General features: G+C 41.8%; 1 pseudogene; it reads right to left on the bottom strand.

Moving 5' to 3' along the window:
* Positions 1-306: 306 nt before the first annotated feature.
* Positions 307-5,308, bottom strand: part of LOC103726246 — a 16,857-nt pseudogene continuing 11,855 nt past the window's right edge.

Below are 5,308 nucleotides of genomic sequence, written 5' to 3'. Positions count from 1 at the left end.
TGGCACTACACCTGGCTTGATCATTTCGTTTTAAGATAAATTTTTGTTACATTTCCTCTAATATACTGTGTCATTCAAAATTAAGTCTGAGTTATTTTTGCTAACAAACAACTGAATAATGGAGATGCATTCAATAAAGATACATTATTCAACATTAAGCATCTTAGGCTAAAGATTAGAGTTTGCTCCTGTTCTTGTAAAAATCCTATTTGAAGGGGAATCCAAGGCAGTGTGACCTTCTACTTATCTGTTATTCCCATGATGTGAAAAAGAGACAGAATGAGCTGATGAAGGAAGATACAGCAGTTATACTTTACAGCCCTTAACATACTGAGAGAGACTTTTTTTGTCTTGACAATGTTTTTTTCCATGCCACCCTGTAGAGAAAAATGAAACACAGAGAAAAAGGTTAAAATTGTCTTCTTTATAATATAAGCACTTCAAACCTTTGGAGGAACAAAATAGTAGTCAATAATAAAACACAGTCTATTAGGTATGCCTAGAAACTGCTGTTAGTTTGCTTCTCCCCACATGGTGGTAAAGTGCAGAATGGTGGACATGAATGTGAGTCATGGGCCTGGAACACTTACTTATGGGGCAAGTAGTTTCAAGATATGACAAAGAAGTAGGAGGGTGTGGGAAATATTTTTGTGTGTATGAGTTGTGTGCAGGCACATGTGCAGGTGCTTGTGCACATGTGTGTGTGTGCATGTGGTGGCCAGAGGATGAACTTAGGTGTCATTCCTCAGTAATTGTGTACCTGTGTGTGCTGGATAGCTTTAGTGTCAACGTGGCACACCTGGGTTGAGGGAGCAAGCCAGTAAGCAGCGTTCCTCCATGGCCTGTGCTCTAGCTCCTGTTTCCAGGTTCCTGCCCTGAGTTCCTACCTTGGGCTCCCTGATGAACTGTGACCTGGGAGTTGTAAGCTGAATAAACCCTTCCCTCCCCAAGTTGGTAGTGGTCAGAGTATTTTGTTACAGCAATGAAGAAACAAACTAGGACAGAAATTGGTACCAGAGAGTGGGCTATTGCTGTGACAGACCTGACCTTGGTGTTTTGGGGAGGACTGTGGAAGTGTTTGGAACTTTGGGCTGGAAAAGCCATTGCATGCTCAGAGTTTGTTGCAGTGGGGCTTGGAACAGCTATGCTGAAAGAGTTTTAGACGATGGAGGCCTGGCTTATGAAGCTTCAAAGGGAAGTGGAGACTATCAGGGCTGTTCGTGTGAGATTTTGGATTGAGAATCAGTGGGTTCTGGTTGGCTGGACCTGAAGAATCAGCTGTGATTAAGAAGGGACCAGAACCTGAAGCAAAACCTTTGCTTTACTGGGACAATTGATGCTGGTTAGCTGGGGCTGAAAAATCAGCTGCAAGTAACAAGAGACCAGCATCGCTGTGGTGAAATATGGGAGGTATTTCCTCAGGGTTGGTGCACAGAAGCTGTGGAACAGAGGGGACCCAAGGGCCTCTATCTCAAGCTGGAAGCAGGACTTGGCAATGTGTAAGAGTCTTCTGCATGGTTTTGGTGTTGAAAGTGTGAAGGGGTCACAGAGAGCAGCTGGCACCCTCAGAAGCCTGGAAAAGCTATTGGTGAAAGTGAAGCCTCAGGTGCAGTGAAGACCCCCAGAATTGAAGGGGTCATGGAAAGAATCTGAGGCATTGCACTCCAGAGGCCAGAGAGGCCATTGGTGAGGGTTCAGCCTCAGTTTCAGTGGAGACCCCAGCTTTTTGGAGATGCCAGGACCATGGAAAACCATCAAGGGCAGCAGTAGGTGTGGAGCAGTAAGTGTGGAATGGAGCTGGCCTGGGTCTGTGAGACGAGCTGAGTGAGCTGTGGACTGCAGAGTCAGCAGTGGAGCTGCCAGCACCCTTTGGAGCCCAGAAGATCGTGAGTGAATCCCAAATGTCCAGCCTTGAGCTACTTTGCTGGACTTAGGTTTTGCTTAGGTGTGCCCAATTCTTCCCTTTGAAATAAGACAGTACTTGTTTTGGATTTTACAGAAGCCCACCCACAGTTGAGACATTTAAAAGAGACTATGGACTTTAAGGTTGTACTGTCTTAGGTTGTGATATTAACATCATATCTTGGGGACAGAAATTGGAAAGTTATGGTTTAATAGTGATGTTTGTGTGTCAAGTTGACAAGGGGTCAGTTTTGCTGGATAGCTTCAGTGTCAACTTGACACACCTGGATTGAGATAGCAAGCCAGTAAGCAGCGTTCCTCCATGGCCTGTGCTCCAGCTCCTGCTTCCAGGTTCCTGCCCTGAGTTCCTACCTTGGGCTCCCTTATGAACTGCGACCTGGGAGTTATAAGCTGAATAAACCCTTTCCTTCCCAAGTTGGTAGTGGTCAGAGTATTTTGTTACAGCAATGAAGAAACAAACTAAGACACCGTGTGTATGTGTATCTGGGTGTGTAGTGTATGTGTGTACACGTATGTGAATGTGTGCATGCTCATGAATGTGTATGAAGAGGACAGAGGAGGAAGCCTATGATGCTCTGTCACTCTCCACCTTACCCCCTTGAGACAGGATCTCTCAGTGAACCTGGAGCTCACCAGTTTAAAAAAAAATTATGTTTTTTATCTTCCATGTATGTTGTTTTGCCTGTATGTGTGTAAGTGCACCCATGTCATGCAGTGCCCATGGAGGTCAGAAGAGTGTGTCAGATCCCCTGGAACTAGAGTCACAGGCAGTTGTTAGCCATCATGTGGGTGCTAGGAACTGAACCCACATCCTTTACAAGAGCTGCCAGTGCTCTTAATGGCTGATCCACTGATACAGCCCCTGGAGCTTGCCATTTTTTGGCAAGGCTGGCTAGCCAGCAAGCCCCAGCAATCCTCCTGTCTTTGATTCTACATCACCCCCAGTGTTCGGGTTAAGAGAATGTGAGGCAACACTTGGCTTTTTTTTTTTTCTCTCCTTTCACATGAGTGTTTAGGATCCAAACTCAGGTCCTCACACTTGCATAAGTGCTTTTACCCGCTGAGCCATCTCCTCAGCCTCACCTTGCTTTTTAAATTTTTAAAATAAATTTTATTTATTTTTATTTGATGTGAATGAGTGTATTACTTGCATGTATTGAGTGCACCCATGTCGTGCAATGCTACGGAGGTCAGAAGAGGGCATCGAATTCCCCTGGAACTGAAGTTAAGGACGGTTTGTAGCTGCCATGAGTGGGTGCTGGGAATTGAACCAGGGTTCTCTGCAAGAGCTGTCAGTGCTCTTAACTGCTGAGCCATCTCTCCAGCCCCCTTATCTTGCTTTTTGAGACAGGGTCTCTCACTGACCTGGAGTTCATCAATTAGGCTAAGCTGTATGACCAGCAAGTCCCAGAGCTCTGTCTGTCTCTACATCAACCTGGGACTACTGGCTTTTTTTGGTGGGATCTCAAGAGCAAACTCAGGTCTTCACGCTTGTGTGGCATGGAGTTTCCTGACTGTGCTAGCTCCCCAGCCCTTGAATATGGGAAATCTTAAAAGGCCTAGATCGTCCTAAAATAAAATGATTGTAGGAGCAAAAGCCTAAGATTTTCAGAGGCAAGGCATAGTTTCTTCAAAGGTGAAAGTTTCATACTGTTTGCTGAAGCCAGTAACTGTAAACTTCGGTTCTCTATTATACTCTGGCCTTTTTGTTTTGTTTTGTTTGTTTGTTGAGACAATGTCTCCCAGTAGCCACAGCTGGCCTGGAACTCGCTATGTAGGCCAGGCTGACCTCAGTCTCACAGTTTGCCTGCTTTTGCCTCCCAAGTGCTGGGACTAAATTCCATGCTCAGAAATTTTTTAATTTATTTTTATTTTATTTTATGTGTATAAGTGTTTTGTTTGAGTGTATGTTAAGCGCACCACATGTGTACAATGCCCGCAGTGTCCAGAAGAGGGTGTCAGAGCCACTGGAACCATGTGGATGCTGAAAACCAAACCTCGGTCTTCTGCAAGAAGTGCAGTGCTTGTAACCACTGAGCCATCTCTCCAGCCCCACCACACTGGCCATTTAGTCTATTCTCACTCCATATACAAGCACGATGAATGCTTAAAACAGTTTTCCCTTTAACTGTTAAAACATACCATGCTTTAATGCCTTGTGGATCCCTCACAACCCTCTTTGCAACAAGTTACTGCTTGAGCGATGTTATCTTGGAGCAGAGCTGAAAGACAAAGGTGAGGAATGAACTGTCACAGGAAATTCATGTTCAGTGTAGACTGAGCCAGCTTTGTTCTATGATGCTGAGCAAAGAACACCAAGACATTATCTTCTAGAAGTCTATATCTATGATTGTTAGAGGCAAACTTCTCATTATTCTATCCAATTCATCACGATACAAAGCACTCTTTTGTCACTTATTAAAGTCTTTGGAAGCTCTGGAATTAGCTAATAAGGTGGAAACTCTTTTTTGTACTAACACTGTAAAGTAAAACATGCCTAATAATTTTCCACTTGGAAATTCTACAAAGAAAATTTACCCTAAAGAAATAATAAGAAGGGGCTACAGAGATGGCTCAGAGGTTAAGAGCATGGACTGCTCTTGCAGAGGACCCAGGTTCGAATCCTAGCACCCACATGGTGGATAACAATCATCTGTAACACCACTTCCAGGGGATCCACACCATCTTTTAACCTCCCGGGGATTTCTATAACACGGGTGCACCTACCTACACACAAACAATACACTCATACACATAAAAATAAGAAAAAAATAAGAAAAGAACCCAAATATATAAGCATGAAACTGTCCACAGAAATTTTTAAAATGGAAAAATGGAAACAACCAAAGTGCTTAACAGTAAGAGTTGTACCAATAAATAATAGAGTACTGATATAATGGGATTTTATTCACACTTTAAAAATGATAATAAAGAATTTGTATTTATTGATATAGTAATAATTTTGTGTGATAAGTAGCAAATTGTAAAGCACTAGAGATAATGGAATTTAACTTTGCTAATCACACATTAAAAGTTTGTATGTGCATGACATAATTTTCCTTATACATACATGATTAGTATGCATCCTAGAAAAATATATATCAAAAGTTACTAATGGTTGTAAAACAGTGGGAACTTAGATTGTAGTTGCTATGTTTTCTTAATTTTATTCTTTGATCATAGATTATTATATAATGCAAAATATTGTTATATAAATTAACTAGATTAAAAAGAATATTTAATAGTTAATTTCTTCAGGTAATTTTAACATTTAAACATTTAGCAATACCAGATTTCAGTATTTATGTACTATTTTATGAGATAACTACTTTATAACTTGTTTCATTTTTTTTTTTACTTTATAACTTTCTATTTTTTTTTTAAA

The sequence above is a fragment of the Nannospalax galili genome, unplaced genomic scaffold (genome assembly GCF_000622305.1).
Source record: "Nannospalax galili isolate Female #2095 unplaced genomic scaffold, S.galili_v1.0 scaffold749, whole genome shotgun sequence".
NCBI lineage: Eukaryota > Metazoa > Chordata > Mammalia > Rodentia > Spalacidae > Nannospalax > Nannospalax galili.
Note: the sequence above shows the minus strand (reverse complement) of the source record. Positions and strands in the feature narration are given on the sequence as shown.